Genomic DNA, 21687 nt, shown 5'->3' with positions numbered 1-21687 from the left:
ACTTCAACTGTACATACAGAGCCCATCAGAAACATGTGATCAGATTGCTGGTCAGTAACCAGACTTAGACTTTAAACCTGCTATTAAGCATTTGCCTTAATAGATAAGGACCTCCTGCCCCAGGTCCATGATAACAATGCATGTACTGACGCACTCACACACACACACACACACACACACACCCCTAGACACATGCTTGAATGGATGTACAAACGCACACGCACCACACACACACACAAGCTAAAATATACACACAGAACTAAGTAAACCTAATGGTCTGTCCTCTTGACTTGGCATATTGATGAATGAGATGTTTGTGCAGGTAATGGGTGGGGCGTGGGAAATAGGGCCATAGCCAGACGCAATGTTTGTCTGGAGGTGTGTCCTCAGACAGGATGATCTACAAGGTAAACTGTTTTGGTGAAACTCAGCTGAGATCACCTTTAGACAATAGCCAGGCATTGGTGTGTTCTGTATCTAAGTAAACAGGTGAGTGTGTCCATCTGTTATGGCTAGGTGTGCTAAACCTAACAATACTGTACCAGGCTGACGGCATGATGCTGACGGCTCCCCTCTATTCCTACCCTCACTGCCAAATGAACAGCATGGGTCATTGATCAATTGCAACCACTTACCCATTCCATCTAGCTTTGAATCTGAATTTGAAACATAACTGAGTTCCAAAATGTTCTGACACTGAGTCCACCTTATGCCTGCACATGGTTATGCTCTTATCTCGGCTGCCATTTGAAACAATGTAGAATTTAGAATTAGCTTTGCAATTAGAAACCCTAATTCCCTGTTTTACCATTGTTCAACGTTTAGTTGGAGTGGTAGCTCTTCAGCTAAGAAAACGGTACATAAAGTCATGATGTTTTCATCTTACTGTCAAACAAATCACTTCAGAAAGTAGGCTATCTGTTCATATTTGTCCAAGATGAAGGGAAAGATACATTTGTTACAAAACACCAAAAAGTGTAAGGACATTCGGCAAATGTCATTAGGTCTACACTCTTGTAACCTGAATGAATTGATGCGTCTTGCTGACTAAAGGACACCTGAATACGTGCTGGAATACATTATTATTATTATCTTTACATCATGACACAGAGGTGGAATGTTTCTGATTTAATTTGGAATAGTTTTATTTTCATATTTACCACTGTAGCAGTACAAATTGCATTTTATAGAAGTTGTTTAGCCCTCCCTGGCCCTCAGTAATTCCCACTGCCCCATAGGCCTACATGCCCTCTACAGGCCTATGGCTGTGTACTGGCCTGTGTGTATTGTGGTTGTGTGATGTGCAGGGTTGAGGGCAATTCAGAAAGCAAACCCAATTCCAGTGTACTTCTTGAATGGACTGGAATTGAAATGGAATTGACAAGATCCCTGATGATGTGAAGTGTGTGTGTGATTATTGGTTTTGATGGACCTTGGAACAATGGTGAGAAGGTTATTATTGTCTGACCACCTCCCTCAGGCTGTGTGTTGATTCCAGTTGTTCATTAACAGGTGCGTTAGGAAAGCACACGTGAGTTGCCAAATCTAAGAGGAACAAAGCAGGTGTGTAAATCCACAAATCTTTTTTTTTAAACAAAGCAGTCAAGTCATAGACAGTCATTACATTTAAAAAACATTGGGACATTCTGAGAACTACATTTTCATAGCCTTCATAGGTTTTTGCACACAGATTTTATGTTTCTATTTCAAACTGGAAAAAGTGTCTGGACTGAATGGAACATATGAAAGGAATATAGCGTCAGAATATTGAGATATTTGGAATACAGAATCAAAAGGGGTGACAAGTAACAATCTTTTTTGTCAAGTTTGTACTTTTTGGAATTCATAGAACATTTCTGGCAATTGGATTTTGCCAACCCACAGCTCAAATGCCTTGTAATTGAACATCTCAAAAGATTTGACAAGAGAACAAGTCGTCGAGCCTGGAAAATCCAGACTCACTTTGTGAGTTGGAACAGTCCTCTTTCAGTTGGAACAGTCCTCAGAATGGTTTACAGAGGTTTGTCGCTGTGGGTCTGCTGGCTGGTGCTGATCGTAGGACGATGCAAGGCGACCTATCCACCGTGTCTGGATGGGATCATGATGAACGTGGTTCTGCTGGATGACGACGTCTCTCCCTGGAGTATGAAGTTTGTCCGTGGTGCAGTGGAACGTGCGATACAGCACGATGCTGAACTCACCTGCTGTCCAAATGGTAAATGGAATCATAATTGTACAACTGTAAATGAATAGTGAGATGACACAAGGTTGCTGGTTCATGTCCAACCGCGGCTGATCCCCCCTTAATTGGTAGTATGCAAGCATTAATAGGGAAGGATATAAAACAACAACAACATGGGTATTCAACCAGGGTACTGCAGGAATTCTACTAATTACACTCACTGGAGCATAGCTGCTAGAAGTAGGGGTGCTGAGCTCTGATAAATCAGAATCATAAAAGAAGAAGAATATCATTTTCACAAAAGTAGTGTAAAGGGGCATTTACATTAAAAGTGCAACGTTTTGGGCAAAGACACAAACATCCACATCAAATTAAATATTTTTCTTGTTCAAATGACATGGGAACAACCACTTTTTGTGCAGTATTAATTTACTATCCTTACAAACCACTTAATGTAAATGTACATTACTGTATTGTACATAGGCTGGTCATCTAGGTTTGTACCTGTAGACTTTCCATCACCATGAAGAAAAACAATGCACAATACAGTAAATGAGTATATTGAGACATCAAGTGGTTTGTAGTGATGTGATGTTGTGGCTCAGTTGGTTGAGCATGGTGCTTAAAATGTTAGGGTTGTGGGTTCCATTCCCACAGGGGACCAGTGTAAAAATGTGGCTCTGTTTCAATGAATAGACCATTTCAGTTTTCACATATAATGAAATTGCATTTGCAAAGAATTTCCACAAGTATTATCGGATTAACTGTTTTGTACAGATAATTATCAGACTCAAGTTACAAATACTCGTAAACACTCAAAAACATTTAATACAATTTTTAAAACACAAAAGTAGTGCACTGGGCCTTTACTAGTCCTCCTTCAGTGCGGGCAAAAATTCCCCCCACCCCTCGCACCCCCACCCCAATCTACTTCCTGCAGCTATGCACTGAGGTATCTGACATAGTACCAGTCGCAGCAAGTGCCGCTGGCTGCTGGCAAGCTTTCTTGACTTGGACATTAATTTTTGCCAACACATTGCTAACCTTTGTTTAAACAGCTGCTATTAGTGAACATGTGTTTGGAGATACCGTTGTAGTTAAAAAAAAAAATGATATTGGTCTCATACTCGTAATTTTAAATGTTATATCAGGTGCAGCGAAATGCTATTAGTCTATGTTAGAGTTTACACTTCTTCCAATTATAATGTTGGGAATGGGGAGGTTGATTAACAAATCTATTAATAAAAACATGTTTATTACTTGTCCTTACCATTATCATTCACCAGATGATAAGAGAAGACGTGGGAAAAAACATGTTTTTCTAACATATAATGGGGGTCCCTGGGCAGGTGTCCCTGAGCAAGAAAAGGTTGAAGAGCCCTGGTTTATAAGGATATCCTAGGCCTACAATGTGTTATAGCTGTCATCAAGTGTTGATGTTCTTTGGCTGAATCACTATCTGTGGGTCCACAATCTGTGTTTTCATCATTATGGTGTATTGGCACTGTCTTTGCCAAGGAGTGAAGCGCAACCTGACTGCCAACTTTCGAGGGCTCGAGACTAGCTTGTACAGCAATAAAGGCTGTCGAAGCAGCACCTGTGAGGTGGTGGAGACCGTGAAGAACCTAACTGTGAGTGTTAACCACCTCACACACGCACACAGAAACACACACACATACTGTGTCGCTCAAATATTCACATATCTAAGCTGCTTCTCCTCTGTTTTAGAGGACAGGGGAGGTGGGCTGTGCTCTCCTGGGGCCCACCTGCACCTATGCAACCTTTCAGATGGTTGAGTAAGTGTTGATTTGATATGATTTGTGTTGTCGTGACACCATATCCCTTTCTATCCCTTTTACTTACCTCTATATATATCTCTCTCTCGCTTTCTCTCTCTCTCTCTCTCTCTCGCTCTCTCTCTCACACACCCCTCTCTCTCTCTTACTCTCTCTCTCTCTCTTTCTCTCTCTCTGTGTCTCTTTCTCGCTCTCTCTTTCCCTCCCTCTCTCCTTGTCTCTCTCTCTTCCCCCCCTCCCTCCCCCCTAACTCTCTATCCCTTTTGCACCTCTCTCTCTCTCTCTCTCTCTCTCTCTCTCTCTCACACGCTTTCTCTCTCTCCCTCACCCTCTCCCCTCTATCTATGTGTCAGTCTTGAGGTTGGTCTGGAGCTCAAAATGCCCATCATCTCAGCCGGCAGCTTTGCACTGTCCTGTGACTACAAAGAATATCTGACTCGCATACTTCCCCCCCCGCACGCAAGATCTCCACCTTCTTTATCAAGTTTTGGGACTTCAACAATGATATCAAACCCAAGTGGTCCACAGCCTCCCTCTATAAGAAGCAAAACACTGAGGACTGCTTCTGGTGAGTGAGTCGCTTGTGAGTCGCCTGTGAGTTCCTTTTGAGTCACAGGTGTCCTGACTTGTTTGTGAATTCTTTTAAGTGTAATTATCAAGGAAAAGGGTGACGGTGGATATGAATTAGACATGTGATTCTGTATGCTAATCTAATGGACACTTAGATCTGACTTTGAGATTATTTATTTGTGTTTATTATATTTGCTTAGATGTGATGTTGATACTGATGTCATGGTATCTGCCCATCCCTCTCCAGGTATATCAATGCACTGGGTACAGCTTCAGCCCACTTTTCCTTACACATAAAAAAAACAAACGTTATAAGCAAAGCAGAGGACCTTAGAAAGGAATTAAGCTCCAAAAATAGGACAAGCAATTGTAAGTAAGCCCACAACATCTAACAAATCGGGAGCATTTGCACATACTGTCGACAGGGTAGTGAACAGATACCAACAGTCTCCATTTCTATTTCATTGACTCTCTCCTCTTCACTGTGCAGTGTTCATAGTGTGTGGGACACCAGAAGACATCGTGGACCTGAAGAATGGAACTATAGAGGCTGATCCTAGTGTTGTTTTCATCCTGATAAATCTTTACAAGTTAGTCCTCTCTCTCTCTGTGTGTCTCTGTGTCTCTCCCCCTCTCTCCCTTGTCGTCCTCACCACCTACAACGTGTTCGCTGCTGACTACTCGGTGGGTGGAGGGGTGTGTACGTATGTGTGCACGTGTGTGTGAGAGCCTTACAGCTCTTGATTTGGGTCTGGTGAACTGCAATGCTCTCGCTCTCCCCAGTCTGTTATTTGTCTTTGTTTTCTTTGTAAAAAGTTCAGAAAGTTTTAATATTGTAATCACCATGCTTCAGGGAGTGTTTGAGAGCACCAGTGTTTTCAGTGTCATTGACAATGAACCCATGACTCCACACAGTGATAAATACTACACCAATAAGTCCTCTATCCCTGCTATGAAGAACGTGTTGGTTCTCACCATGCCCAACACTAGGAACTATACTGTGGACACAGACCTGGGCAACAACGTGATGGTGAGACTCCCTGCTGGGTTGAGGCCCTGTCTATTATTGTACTCTGAGGTGTCCTATTCATCCTATTCCCGATATTGTGTACTACTTTTGACCAGGACCCAATAAATCTGCCTTCTGTCCAGATGAATGACTATATGGCAGCGTACCATGATGCAGTGCTGATGTTTGGTCAGGTGATGAGGAAGCTCTGGAACAAGCCTGAGTCTGAACTCAACCCCATGGAGGTAGTCAACATCAACCACTTCAGAAACGTTTCCTTTGACGGTAAGAGACCAAGAAGCAACACATCAAGCTGTGTGGTCTGGCCTGGAGATGTGGCAACCTGTGTGTGTGTGTTTTGTGTGTGTGTGTATACATGTGTGTAGTAGTGGTACGCTGGTCAGCTGTTTGTTCACCCACACGCGCCCACAATTGGTAATAACCCATCCACAACCGCCTGATAAAGTGAAAAAAAGGAGGGTTCCCACCCGACCTTAACCCGCAAATATAGAAAATGCGTTGTAGGCCACAGTCAGACACAGAGGAACAATTTTTCGACAGTGGGTGCAGTTTTATGAAATTGGCTTTAGGTAGCCCAGATAGGTTCCCAATCTCCCAACTAGCTATCAAGAAGCCATTTCAGTGGTTCCACTAGATACCTCAGCCACAAAGCCATATTGTAAAAATTCATTTATTTATTTATTTGTCTTAATTTAAGATTAAGTGTAAGGTTAGCAGTTTGGTTAAGGTTCGGGTTATGTTTAGGTTTCAGTTTAAAATCGGATTTTAAGAACAGAAATTGTAGACATAGGCAGAGTTTAGGACTTTGTGGCTGTAGTAACTAATGATGACCCCATTTCAGTTTATCAATGCAGACTGCAGGAAAAAGCTGTTCCAGGTGTTTGAAAAATACAGAATTCTTCACCCCTCAGCCATCCTCACATATTTTGTGCCCCCTTAGATTTTTGGTGTGTGTGTGTGTGTGTGTGTGTGTGTGTGTGTGTGTGTGTGTGTGTGTGTGTGTGTGTGTGTGTAGTTCTGTGTAGTGTAAATTGTGTATGTGTTTCCATGCAGGCATTGCAGGCCACTACAAGCTGGATGACTATGGGGACAGAGATGTGAATTTTTCAGTCATTTACACCACCACTGACAACAAGGTAGGTCAGCTATCATGCATATCATATGATTCTATTGTGTCAAAGTTAATGTTTTAACATAAGTCCTCTCCTGTCTCCTCTGCAGTATGAAACTTTATTTATATTCAACACCGTCTACAACTACACCAAGGTCGTTAACAGTAACCCATCATTCATCTGGGGCAGAAGCCTCCCAGATGACGCTCCATCCCAGCGTATGTGCTCAACACACGCACGCACGCACGCACGCACGACTCAACTTGTGCATCTGAGTCTGGCTTGTTTTTCCCTAATTAATGAGCCACAGCCGTCGTAACTGGCTTAGTTGGCAGCATTAACGGATCATTAGCTGTCATTCCTGATAGATATGGGACAATCCAGTACAGAACCGGTGTGGAGGGATCAAACTCCAGATTCAATGTACACTAATACCAACTCAATTACCCCCTGGCCTGAACACTCATTAAGACATTTTACAGTTCTGACGCAGTCCTTTTTATTGGTCTGCTCATCGTATCATAGACGTAGTAATGCCCGAGCGAAACAGTGTGTGTGTGTGCGTACGTGCCTAGGTCTAACTAGTGCGGTGTGCCCCCCCCAGGTCTGAAGGCGCATGCTATCATTGTCATTGTCTTAGCTGTCACTGTGGTGGGGGTGGCTACCATCGCTTTCATCTTCTACAGGTAAGAGTTAGATAACAGATAGCAGCGCAGTGTGAGAGAGGTCTCACTCATAGAAATATAATTACTAGAACAGGGATATGGGGTTCCAGCCATCACATATAATTTACTTGAATGGGGATCTCCACTCTAGTAATTATATTTCAATGTGGGAGACCTCTCATACTTTGCTGCTATTTGTTACCAGGAGGAACAAGAGAGAGCGCCGGCTGAGGAAGAGATGGTCACACATGCACTCTGACCTCATCACCCCGCTGGAGTACAATGAACGCAGCCTGGTCTCCCTCAAGGTCAGCTTGTCATCAGTGTGCGATAACCCCTGAAAGTTAAGTCACATACTCCAGTACGTCTTCTAACCTGTCTCTGTGTGTTTGTTTGTCAGATTGACGAAGACCACAGAAAAAACACAAGTTATAATATCCACCAAGGACGCTATGACAAAAAGGTAACTCAAACTTTTGCATAAAACCACCAGAGCCGTAAATATACTATACAGTATACAGTACCAGTCAAAGGTTTGGACACACCTACTCAATCAAGGGTTTTTCTTTATTTTTTACTATTTTCTACATTGTAAAATAAATAATAGTGAAGACATCAACATTATGAAATAACACATATCATGTAGTACCATGTAGTAACCAGAAAAGTGTTAAACAAATCAAAATATATTTAATATTTGAGATTCTTCAAAGTAGCCCCCCTTTTGTCTTGATGACAGCTTTGCACACTCAACCAGCTTCACCTGCAATGCTTTTCCATCAATCTTGAAAGAGTTCCCACATATGCTGAGCACTTGTTGGCTGCTTGTCCAACTCATCCCAAACCAAACCAATCTCAATTGGCTTGAGGTCGGGTGATTGTGGAGGCCAGGTCATCTGATGCAGCACTCCATCACTCTCCTTCTATATATGTTTGTTAAAGCAACAACCACAGCTCAGGGACTAATACAGAGTCATATACAGTGCATTTGGAAAGTGTTCAGACCTTTTGACTTTTCTCACATTTTGTTACGTTACAGCCTTGTTCTAAAATTGATGAAATTATTTTTTCCCTCATCAATCTACACACAATACCCCATAATGACAAAGCAAAAACAAGTTTTATGGTTTTGTTTGCAAATGTATTACAAATAAACTGAAATAACACATTTACATAAGTATTCAGACCCTTTACTCAGTACTTTGTTGAAGCACCTTTGTCAGCGATTACAGCCTTGAGTCTTCTTGGGTATGACGCTATAAGCTTATCACATCTATATTTGGGGAGTTTCTCCCATTCTTCTCTGCAGATCCTCTCAAGCTCTGTCAGGTTGGATGGGGAGCATTGCTGCACAGTTATTTTCAGGTCTCTTCAGAGATGTTCGATCGGGTTCAAGTCCGGTATCTGGCTGGGCCACTCAAGGACATTCAGAGACTTGTCCCGAAGCCACTCCTGCGTTGTCTTGGCTGTGTGCTTAGCGTCGTTGTCCTGTTGGAAGGTCAACTTTTGACCCCGTCTGAGGTCCTGAGTGCTCTGGAGCAGGTTTTCATCAAGGATCTCTCTGTACTTTGCTTTGTTAATTTTTCCCTTGATCTCCCAGTCCCTGCCACTGAAAAACATCCCCACAGCATGATGCTGCTGCCACCACCATGCTTCACCATAAGGATGGTGCCAGGTTTCTTCCAGAAGTGATGCTTTGCATTCAAGCCAAAGAGTTCAATCTTGGTTTCATCAGACCAGAGAATCTTGTTTCTCATGGTCTGAGAATCCTTTAGGTGCCTTTCGGCAAACTTCACGCGGGCTGTCATGTGCCTTTTACTGAGGAGTGGCTTCTGTCTGGCCACTTTTCCATAAAGGCCTGATTGGTGGAGTGCTGCAGAGATGGTTGTCCTTCTTGAAGTTTATCCCATCTCCACAGAGGAACTCTGGAGCTCTGTCAGAGTGACCATCAGGTTCTTGGTCACTTCCCCGACCAAGGCTCTTCTCCCACGATTCCTCAGTTTGACGCTGTGGCCAGCTCTAGGAAGAATCTTGGTGGTTCCAAATTTCTTCCATTTAAGAATGATGGAGGCCACTGTGTTCTTGGGGACCTTCAATGCTGCAGAAATGTTTTGCTACCCTTCCCCTATTTTGTTTCTTATATATTTTTGGTATTTTACCCCCTTTCCTCCAAATTTCGATCTTGTCTCATCGCTGCAACTACCCAACGGGCTTGGGAGGCAAAGGTTGAGTAATGCGTCTTCCAAAACATAACCCACCAAACCACACTTCTTAACACCCGCCCCCTTAACCAGCCACATTGATTCGGAAGGGTTGGGTTAAATGTGGAAGACACATTTCAGTTGAATGCATTCAGTTGTACAACTGACTGGGTATCCCCTTTCCTTTCCCAATGTGTCAGAGGAAACATTGTTCAACTGACGACAAGGAGTTGCTACAGCGCGATGAGCCATGTAAAGCCCCCCCAGGCCAAACACTCCCCTAACCTGGACGATGCTGGGCCAATTTTGCGCCGCCCTATGGGACTCCTGATCATGGCTAGTTGTGACACAGCCTGGGATCTTACCCAGGTCTGTAGTGACGCCAGAAGTACTTTGATGCAGTGCCTTAGACCGCTGCGCCACTCGGGAGGCCCACAGTTTTTTATGTGTAATAAATTTGCAAACATTTCTAAAAACCTGTTTTTGCTTTGTCATCATGGGGTATTGTGTGGAGATTGATGAGGGAAAATATTTATTTAATTCATTTTAAATTAAGTCTGTAATGTAACAAAATGTGGGAAAAGTAAAAGGGTCTGAAAACTTTCAGAATGCACTGTATATGTAGGTTCAAGCAACAACCATGGCTCTGGGACTGCTACAGAACCATGTACACTACCGGTCAAATGTTTGGACAAACCTACTCATTCAAGGGTTTTTCTTTATTTTTTCTACATTGTAGAATAACAGTGAAAACATCAACTATGAAATAACACATATGGAAACATGTAGTAACCAAAAAAGTGTTAAACAAATCATAATATTTGAGATTCTTCAAAGTAGCCACCCTTTGCCTTGATGACAGATTTGCACACTCTTGGCATTCTCTGAACCAGCTTCCTGAGGTAGTCACTCGGAATGCATTTCAATTAACAGGTGTGTCTTCTTAAAAGTTCATTTGTGGAATTTCTTTCCTTCATAATGCGTTTGAGTCAATCAGTTGTGTTGTGACAAGGTAAAGGGTATACAGAAGATAGCCCTATTTGGTAAAAGACCAAGTCCATATTATGGCAAGAACAGCTCAAATAAGCAAAGAGAAATGACAGTCCATCATTACTTTAAGACATGGTCAGTCAATACGTTGAAAGTTTCTTTCAAAAACGTTGAAAGTTTCTTCAAGTGCAGTCGCAAAAACCATCAAGCACTATGATGAAACTGGCTCTCATGAGGACCGCCATAGGAAAGGACCCAGAGTTATCACTGCTGCAGAGGATAAGTTCATTACCAGCCTCAGAAATTGCAGCCCAAATAAATGCTTCACAGAGTTCAAGAAAAAGACACATCTCAACATCAACTGTTCAGAGGAGACTGCATGAATCAGGCCTTTATGGTTGAATTCTTGCAAAGAAACCACTATTAAAGGACACTGATAAGGAGAGACTTCCTTGGGCCAAGAAACACGAGCAATGGACATTAGACTGGTGGAAATGTGTCCTTTGGTCTAGGGTCCAAATTGGAGATTTTTGGTTCCAACTGCCGTGTCTTTGTGAGACGTGAAGACGCGGCGTGGGTGAACGGATGATCTCCACATGTGTATTTCCCACCGTAAAGCGTGGAGGTGTTATGGTTTGGGAGTGCTTTGCTGTTGACACTGTCTGTAATTTATTTAGAACTGAAGGCACACTTAACCAGCATGGCTACCATAGCATTCGGCAGCGATACACCATCCCATCTGGTTTGGGCTTAGTGGGACTATCATTTATTTTTCAAATCAAATCAAATTTGATTGGTCACATGGTTAACAGATGTTAATGCGAGTGTAGTGAAATGCTTGTGCTTCTAGTTCCGGCAGTGAATGTAATATCTAACATTTCCCCAACAATAACCAAATACACAAATCTAAAGGGGTGAATAAGAATATGTACATAAGTATATGGATGACCGATGGCCGAGGGGCATAGGCAAGGTGCAGTAGATGGTATAAAATACAGTCTATAAGCTCAGCAAAAAAATAAACGTCCTCTCACTGTCAACTGCATTTATTTTCAGCAAACTTAACATGTGTAAATATTTGTATGAACATAACAAGATTCAACATCTGAGACATAAACTGAACAAGTTCCACAGACATGTGACTAACAAAAATGGAATAATGTGTCCCTGAACAAAGGAGGGGTCCAAATCAAAAGTAACAGTCAGTATCTGGTGTGGCCACCAGCTGCAGTAAGTACTGCAGTGCATCTCCTCCTCATGGACTGCACCAGATTTTCCAGTTCTTGCTGTGAGATGTTACCCCACTCTTCCACCAAGGCACCTGCAAGTTCCCAGACATTTCTGGGGTGAATGACCCTAGCCCTTACCCTCCGATCCAACAGGTCCCAGACGTGCTCAATGGGATTGAGATCTGGGCTCTTCACTGGCCATGGCAGAACACTGACATTCCTGTCTTTCAGGAAATCATGCACAGAACGAGCAGTATGGCTGGTGGCATTGTCATGCTAGAGAGTCATGTCAGGATGAGCCTGCAGGAAGGGTACCACATGAGGGAGGAGGAAGTCTTCCCTGTAACGCACAGCGTTGAGATGACAACAAACTCAGTCCAATGATGCTGTGACACACTGCCCCAGACCATGACGGACCCTCCACCTCCAAATCCATCCCGCTCCAGAGTACAGGCCTCGGTGTAACGCTCATTCCTTCGACGATAAACGTGAATCCGACTATCAACCCTGGTGAGACAAAACCGTGACTCATCAGTGAAGAGCACTTTTTTGCCAGGCCTGTCTGGTCCAGCGACTGTGGGTTTTGCCCATAGGCAACGTTGTTGCCGGTGATGTCTGGTGAGGACCTGCCTTACAACAGGCCTACAAGCCCTCAGTCCAGCCTCCCTCAGCCTATTGTGGACAGTCAGCACTGATGGAGGGATTGTGCATTCCTGGTGTAACTTGGGCAGTTGCTGTTGCCATCCTGTACCTTTCCCGCAAGTGTGATGTTCGGATGTACCAATCCTGTGCAGGTGTTGTTACACGTGGTCTGCCACTGCGAGGATGATCAGCTATCCGTCCTGTCTCCCTGTAGCGTAGTCTTAGGCGTCTCACAGTACGGACATTGCAATTTATTGCCCTGGTCACATCTGCAGTCCTCATGCCTACTTGCAGCATGCCTAAGGCACATTCACACAGATAGTTATAATCTCTACCCGGCACAGCCAGAAGAGGACTGGCCACCCCACATAGCCTGGTTCCTCACTAGGTTTCTTCCTAGGTTTTGGCCTTTCTAGGGAGTTTTTCCTAACCACCGTGCTTCTACACCTGCATTGCTTGCTGTTTGGGGTTTTAGGCTGGGTTTCTGTACAGCACTTTGAGATATCAGCTGATGTACGAAGGGCTATATAAATAAATTTGATTTGATGAGCAGGGACCCTGGACATCTTTCTTTTGGTGTTTTCAGAGTCAGTAGAAAGGCCTCTTTAGTGTCCTAAGTTTAGTGACCTTAATTGCCTACCGTCTGTAAGCTGTTAGTGTCTTAACGACCGTTCCAGAGGTGTATGTTCATGAATTGTTTATGGTTCATTGAACAAGCATGGAAAACAGTGGTTAAACTCTTTACAATGTTCCAAAGTTATTTTGATTTTGACAAATGATCTTTGAAAGACAGGGTCCTGAAAAAGGGACGTACATGTGATATGAGTAATGTAAGATATGTAAACAATATTAAAGTGGCATTATTTAAAGTGGCATTGTTTAAAGTGACTAGTGATCAATTTATTGAAGTGCCCAGTGATTGGGTCTCAATGTAGGCAGCAGCCTCTCTGAGTTAGTAATTGCTGTTTAGCATTCTGATGGCCTTGAGATAGAAGCTTTTTTTCAATCTCTCGGTCCCAGCTTTGATGCACCTGTACTGACCTCGACTTCTGGATGACAGCGGTGTGAACAGGCAGTGGCTCGGTTGGTCAATGTCCTTGATGATCTTTTTGGCTTTCCTGTGACATTGGGTGCTGTAGGTGTCATGGAGGGCAGGTAGTTTGCCCTCTGTGATGCGTTGTGCAGACCGCACCACCCTCTGGACAGCCTTGCGGTTGAGGGCGGTACAGTTGCCATACCATACCAGCCCAACAGGATGCTCTCGACTGTGCATCTGTAAAAGTTTGTCAGTGTTTTGGGTGACAAGCCAAATTTCTTTAGCCTCCTGAGGATGAAGACGCTCTGCTGCGCCTTCTTCACAACGCTGTCTGTGTGTGTGGACCAATTCAGTTTGTTCGTAATGTGTACGCTCAGGAACTTAACTCTCTACCCTCTCCACTGCTTTCCCTTCGCTGTGGATAAGGGGGTGCTCCCTCTGCTGTTTCCTGAAGTCCACGATCATCCTTTGCTTTGTTGACATTGAGTGAGAGGTTGTTTTCCTGACACCACACTCTGAGTGCCCTCACCTCCTCCCTGTAGGCTGTCTCGTCTCGTCGTTGTTGGCGATCAGCCCCACTACTGTTGTGTCGCCTGCAAACTTGATGATTGAGTTAGAGGCGCGCATGGCCAAGCAGTCGTGGGTTAACAGGATAATGACCTAACACACCTCCAGGCTGTGTACTGGCAATTCGACGAAGAACGAGAGTGATGGAGTGCTGCATCAGTGGTCTTGTCAGGTGTATTGTAGTCTTATGTTGCCAGACTCCATAGACTCGTCAAGTTCTTCACTTTGACACTTGAAGCAGGATCTTGAGGGAGCTGGATATGGAAGTCAGATGCATTGAGTCTATTGTTGTTGTCATGGTGATGAAGGTCAGGCGAACTGAGGCAACTGCTGTTGTCATGGTGACGGAGGTCAGGTGTACTAATTCTCCTGTTGTCATGGTGATGGAGGTCAGTGTACTAATGCTATGGTTGTTGTCATGGTTTCAGATTGTGATCCTGAAGGAGTTGAACCATTCGGACTGGAACTTTAATGAAAGACAGAGGATAGAACTCAACTCGGTGAGTCGATTACACAGCAAGTCTGTCAACGTAGAGTAGGCTACTTAAGTGTATCAAGTATGCATTTTTATGTGTGTTCATGTGGTATCTTATTATTTTTGTTTTTGTATTAGATTTGATTATAACTCCTATTACTTATCATACCTATCCTTCCTGATTTACAGCTTTTGCGTATTGACTACTACAACCTGACTAAGTTCTACGGCACAGTCAAGTATGATCATGGTGTGTTTGGGGTGTTCGAGTACTGTGAGAGAGGATCCCTAAGGGTGAGAAACACACACGCAAACGGGCACATGTGTGCACACACGCATGCACACACACACTTTGACTTTTCACCCTCTTCCTCAGTATGTGCTGAATGACAAGATCTCGTACCCGGAGGAAACCTTCATGGACTGGGAGTTTAAGATCTCTGTCATGTACGACATCGCTAAGGTGAGCTGGCAACAACTCTAGTCTGCTGTTGGTTTGTATGAGCTCAGAAGATGTCAACTCAAGATGACCTGTGAGATGACCTGACCCCAAGCTGGAACCATAGACAATAATTTTGATCTAGTCAATATTGATATACATTTCTGAAAGTGCTTCGATCCGTTTGGCAACATTGAGTCATTGAAATACAGTAAGTTGAAAAACCTCCTTCATCTCCACAGGGTATGTCCTACCTCCACTCCAGTGACATCCAGGTCCACGGCCGTCTCAAGTCCACTAACTGTGTGGTGGACAACCGCATGGTGGTCAAGATCACTGATTTTGGCTGCAACACCATTCTAGACCCAGGCAGAGGTAGGAACTATTTCTCCTGTAGGTCTAGCTTGCTAGCATAGTTAGCATTCATGCCATACACATCCCTTGAGGTCTGTCTGTATTAGGATATGTCCCCTTATTTTTTTCAGCTATTTTCTTTTACCTATCCTCCCCTATCCCATATCCCCTCACAATATTCTCCATCCTTCCACTCCCTTCTCTCCTCCCCCCCTCCTTTATCTGGCCCTCTCTCTCAATCAGACCTGTGGACAGCTCCAGAGCACCTGCGTAGACAGGGGATCTCCCAGAAGGGGGATGTCTACAGTTTTGCCATTATCGCCCAGGAGATAGTTCTCAGGAGGAGCACCTTTTACACCCAGGCCTGCTCCGACCGCGCAGGTAAAACACATTCATATATAACACTTTATATAGAAACTTGCAACATAATCAATGCATCAGTTTCACTATACTGTAGTCACTCTTGTTTAGAATTTGTCACTTTGATGTGGTGCTGCATTTCATTCTGGGGAATTATCGACCCCTCTTGAGGCCAAATGTAGCATTGTTCAGTTGAGTGCCACGTAGGGTAGCAGAAAAACAAGACGCTCACATGTTGTTCTATCTTCATCAGAAAAAATGGCCAGAGTGCAATACCCCAGCGAAATCTATTTCAGACCTGATCTGAATGTTGAGACTGCAGGAGAAAAGGATTTGGAGGTAAGATTGCCGTTTGTTTGAGTGAGAGAGTGAGAGTGAGAGACAGAGACTAAAATCCACTTTGTATTTTCTTTCATGCCCACAGATGTACATGCTGATGAAGATGTGCTGGGATGAGGACCCAGAGCGAAGGCCTGACTTTAAGAAGATAGAGAGCTCACTGGGGAAGATCTTCAGGTACCAGCTACCTACTTTTATCTCTATTTTATTGGATAGAGCTAATCACTTGCCAGGGCATTATCAGAAAGTTGTAGAATCAAATCAAATTTTACTGGTCACATTCACATGCTTAGCAGATGTTAATGCGAGTGTAGCAAAATGCTTGTGCTTCTAGTTCCAACAGTGCAGTAATATCTAACAAGTAATCTAACAATTTCGCAACAACTACGTTATACACACAAGTGTAAAGGGATGAATATGTACATATAAATATATGGATGAGCGATGGCAGTGCAGCATAGGTAAGATGCAGTAGATGGTATAGAATACAGTATATACATATGAGATGAGTAATGTAGGGTATGTAAACATTATATAAAGTGGCATTGTTTAAAGTGAGTAGTGATACATTTATTACATCTAATTATTAAAATTTGAGTCTGTATTTTGGCAGCAGCCAATCAATGTTAGTGATGGCTGTTTAACATTCTGATGGCCTTGAGATAGCAGCTGTTTTTCAGTCTATCGGTCCCAGCGTTGAGGCACCTGTACTGACCTCGACTTCTGGATCATAGCGGGGTGAGCAGGCAGTGGCAGCCTTGCGAGAGTTAACACGTTTAAATGCTTTACTCGCGTTGGCCATGTGTTGGTCACGAGCAAAGAAGTTGTGTAATTTGTTTGGGAGCGAGGCGTCGGTGTCCGCGACAGGGCTGGTTTTCTTTTTGTAATCCGTGATTGACTGTAGACTCTGCCACATATGTCTCGTGTTTGAGCCGTTGAATTCCGACTGTACTTTGTCTCTATACTAACGCTTTGCTCGTTTGATTGCCTTGTGGAGGGAATAGCTACACTGTTTGTATTCAGTCCTGTTTCTGGTCGCCTTGCCATGATTAAAAGCAGTGGTTCGCTCTTTCAGTTTTGCGCGAATACTGCCATCAATCCACGGTATCTGGTTAGGGAAGGTTTCAATAGTCAACATGGGTACAACATCACCAATGCACTTGATAATAAACTCGCTCACTGAGTCAGTGTATACATCAATGTTGTCTGGGGCTATCCGGAACATAACCCAGTCCACATGATCAAAGCAATCTTGAAGCGTGGAATCCGATTGGTCGGACCAGCGTTGAACAGACTTGAGCACGGATGTTTCCTGTTTTAGTTTCTGTCTATAGGCAGGGAACAACAAAATGGAGTCGTGGTCAGATTTGCCAAAAGGAGGGCTTTGTATGCGTCGGTGAAGTTAGAGTAGCAATGATCCAGAATGCTGCCAGCTCGAGTCGCGCATTCGATATGCTGATAAAATTTAGGGAGCCTTGTTTTCAGATTAGCTTTTTAAAATCACCAGCTAAAATAAATGCAGCCTCAGGATATATGGTTTCCAGTTTACATAGAGTTCAGTGAAGTTCTTTCAGGGCTATCAAGGTATCTGCTTGAGAGGATATACACGGCCGTGACTATAATTTAAGAGAATTATATTGGAAGATAATGCGGTCGGCATTTGACTAAGGAATTCTAGGTCAGGTGAACAAAAGGACTTGTGTTCCTGTATGTTGTTATGATCACACCACAAATCGTTAATCATGAGGCATACACCCCCTCCCTTCTTCTTACCAGAGAGATGTTAGTTTCTGTCGGCGCGATGCGTGAAGAAACCGGGTAGCTGTACCGACTCTGATAACATATCCTGAGTGAGCCATGTTTCCATGAAACAGAGAATGTTACAATCTCTGATGTCTCTCTGGAAGGCAACCCTTGCTTGAATTTCATCTATCTTGTTGTCAAGAGACTGGACATTGTACAAAGATGGTAAAATATCTCTGTAACATAATAAATGGTCAAAATGGAGTTGTAGAGGTATGAGTGAGAGGGAGCATGGTTATGGTTTGCAGTGCTTGAAAATAACATTCATATTTAATTACTGTAGAGAGACATTTGAGAAACAGCTCACAAGGGCAACACCTACATTGAAAAGTGGTGTGTGTGACTGATCCTTTCTTCTGTTCTCACAGTAACCTTCACAACCAAGCTAATGAGAGTTACATGGACAACCTGATCCGTCGTCTACAGATGTACTCCAGGAACCTGGAGCATCTGGTGGAGGAGAGGACGGCGCTGTACAAGGCTGAGAGAGACAGGGCCGACTGCCTCAACTTTATGCTGCTGCCTGGGTCAGTCAACAACAACAACAAAAATAAACATATCCAAACACAATTCAATGCTCCTGTTGTTTTATTAAGTGCAATGTTTTGACCAGAAGGTCTTTGCCAGACTGCACAACCAGAAAACCACTTTAAGACCAGCAAATTACTTCTCTCCATCTCTCTCTTCCTCTTGCTCCAGTCCTGTGGTGCGTTCTCTGAAGGAGACGGGCATTGTGGAGCCGGAGCTGTTTGAGGAGGTAACGGTGTACTTCAGCGACATTGTTGGCTTCACCACCCTGTGCCAGTACAGCACCCCCATGGAAGTGGTGGACATGCTCAACGATATCTACAAGGGATTCGACTGCATCCTCGACCACCACGACGTATACAAGGTTAGGTTAGGGTTGTGGTTTAGGTTAGGGATAGGGATAGGGTTAGTGTTGTGGGTTGTGGTTGAAACTAGGGTTGAGGGTTAGGGTTGTGGTTGAAGCTAGGGTTGAGGGTTAGGGTTGTGGTTTAGGTTAGGGTTGTGGTTTCTGGTTAGGGTTGTGGTGAGAGTTGAACTGGGATGTGGACATGAAGCTAGGGTTAGGATTGTGGTTGAGGCTAGGGTTGTGGTTGAGGCTAGGGTTAGGGTTGTGGTTGAGGCTAGGGTTAGGGTTGTGGTTGAGGCTAGGGTTAGGGTTGTGGTTGAGGCTAGGGTTAGGGTTGGGGTCCAACCAAGTCCAATCTTCCTTTTTGTCCTGTGTCAGGTGGAGACCATAGGTGATGCGTACATGGTGGCGTCGGGGTTGCCGCAGCGGAACGGTAACAGGCATGCGGTGGACATCTCACGCATGGCCCTGGACATTCTGGCATTTATGGGGACCTTCCAGCTCAGACACCTGCCAGGGCTACCTGTGTGGATCCGCATTGGGATGCACTCAGGTACCCCTAGCTCCCCAAGTCCAAATACTGAATTCATGACACCTCCCTCTCTCTCCTCTCTATATTATCAAGCCTCCTTGGTCTCTGCTCTTTCCTTGTCCCTCCTTCCTGTAACTTTCGTCACTCTTTCCCTCTGTCTGTTATCAATACCCCTTTATGCTTATTACTTGTTCCCTAGGCCCCTGTGCAGCAGGAGTGGTGGGGATAAAGATGCCCAGATACTGCCTGTTTGGAGACACAGTCAACACTGCCTCTAGCATGGAGTCAAAGGGACATCGTAAGCAAGCTACAGGAACACTAGAGATATCCATACCAACTCTATACAAACAGTTCATATCAGCTGTCATGGCAGGTAAGTAAAATACAACTCTGTCTCTCGCCATCCAGCCCTGAGAATCCACGTCAGTCAGCCCACCATCAGCATCCTACAGAGGACAGACTGCAAGTTTGAGTACGAGAAGAGAGGGGAGACTATCCTCAAGGTATGGACATGCCACTTTGCCATTTGTCATGATAGAATCATACAAATGAATTTGTTCTGTATAGTACTCTTTTCTACTGTGTTGAATATCATAGAAGATTGCGCATGTGTGTGTGTGTATGCCAGGGTAAAGGCACAGAGTTGACCTACTGGCTGACAGGTGAAACAGGAGAGGACTACAACCTGCCAACGCCACCGACAGCGTGAGTTAACCTCCTGCTACTGTAAATGCTAACCTATAACTGTACCTCACTAGAGCTACACGTCATATTTACATCTATATTATCAACTTCTACGTTCTATGTCCTTCTCCATTTGTAGGGTGTACAGAGGTCATTGGAGCTAGATATCTATGTAGATCTACCGTATATACTGTAATTAACTCCGACGTTCTTGTCCCTCCCTGCAGGGAGAACTGCCAGCGTCTGCAGCAGGATCTGGCCAAGATGATCCAGGAATGTCTGGACAACCGTTCGCTGGGGTCAGAGGTCATGGAGAAGAGGAATACCCTGTCCATGAAGCAGAGGAGGGCGGGGAGGGACGGAGGGAAGCAGACGGGAGAGGAGGAGGATGACAATGACCAGCCGGCATACCTCCATCTGGCTACCGTCGACAACTTCACTACTTTCTTATAGTTATTTTGATCAGGAGAAATATGGTTATTATTCTAACGTATGTGACCTTAGATTGTGTGAAAACTATCTACATATGTACATTCGTGGTTCAGTGGTAGAATTCTCGCCTGCAACGCCTGAGGTTCAATTACCAGTAAATGCTTTTTCTAAAATCAGAGTTTTTGTTTGTAATTCAACTATTTGTATGTTTTGCCTAGAAAGTTATAGTCGCTAGTGTTTGTATAAGATATAAACTGAACGTTTTAAATAGTTTGTTTGGTTCAAATTGAAAGACTAATGAATTCAACTTAAAATAAGAGCGATGCAAACTTTGGTGCAAGATGATGTCTGTTCGCTAAATTATCTGTTTGAATAATGTATTTGGAATGGAGTCGTAATTAAAATGCTGAAAGTAAGGAAGAGAGTTAGTTGCCGTGTTGGCTACTAATTTTCAGTGTAAGTTACCAGAGGCAGGTAGATTTGGCGTGAAATAACGTAAAACTGCATCATCACGTTGGATACACAACAACGTTACTCAAATTGGTTTGACCGTTGTTCAAGTACACTCTTTTCTGTACTTCTGGCAGTACAATTTTGATTGAGATATGTTGATTGATGTTGTAAGTTCTATTCAAGGTCCAACATTTGTGATAAATTGGGGTTTGTGTTATCGAACCCGTACTACTGCTGCTACAGACAGCCAACAATAATTTGCAATTCATTGAGAGTCGCTGCGGCTTGGGCTGGGCTGAGCGCCTGTTACTGACAACACTCACAATGCACTTTTGTCGCCACGGCAATGATGTTGTGACTGAGGGTGACAGAGAACATTGTTTGTGTCATGCTTTGAGTCACTTTTCAGAAGTTCATAAAAAATGTCCAAATACATTTTTAAAAGTAGCTGTATATCGTCAGGGTCGTCTGAAAAGATGCTAAAACTAGCAACAAAATCGCTCGATGGCCATCACTGATTGGTGGCGTTCGCTGGGCTATATTTGGCTATAAGAAAGGGAGATCTGAATGTTTGAATCGTAAAGCATTGTGATAATGTATTCTGATGGTTGTTGATTATTGGTTTGTTTATTTGTTTACTGTTTATTGTTGATTTTAGGTGTTGATTTTACTTAATTAAACACTGTTATCTGATGTGTTTGAGTAAGATTCCTTCTTCCGGGACGGATGGAAGTTGTCTGGAATGTGTGGGTTGGAGGAGCAATGGGAGAACACGTTTACATTTTTGTTGAATGTCTGGGATTGAATTGCTGGTTTCTTACGCTGAGAGATGTGCTGCATTTGCGAGAGAGGAAAAAAGTGTTGCATTTGGATGGTGGTGATATTGGGATAGTTGTGTCTAGGGGTAGCGTGTTCACTTGGG

The 21687-nt window shown here is 43.7% G+C and overlaps 1 pseudogene; it reads left to right on the top strand.

Moving 5' to 3' along the window:
- Nucleotides 1–1537: 1537 nt before the first annotated feature.
- Nucleotides 1538–21460, top strand: LOC135511998 (guanylyl cyclase C-like; annotated as a pseudogene).
- The last annotated feature ends 227 nt before the right edge of the window (nucleotides 21461–21687 follow it).

The sequence above is a fragment of the Oncorhynchus masou genome, chromosome 24 (assembly GCF_036934945.1).
Source record: "Oncorhynchus masou masou isolate Uvic2021 chromosome 24, UVic_Omas_1.1, whole genome shotgun sequence".
Taxonomy (NCBI): Eukaryota; Metazoa; Chordata; class Actinopteri; order Salmoniformes; family Salmonidae; genus Oncorhynchus; species Oncorhynchus masou.
The sequence above is the reverse complement of the archived record's forward strand: the minus strand, read 5'-3'. Positions and strand labels throughout refer to the sequence as shown.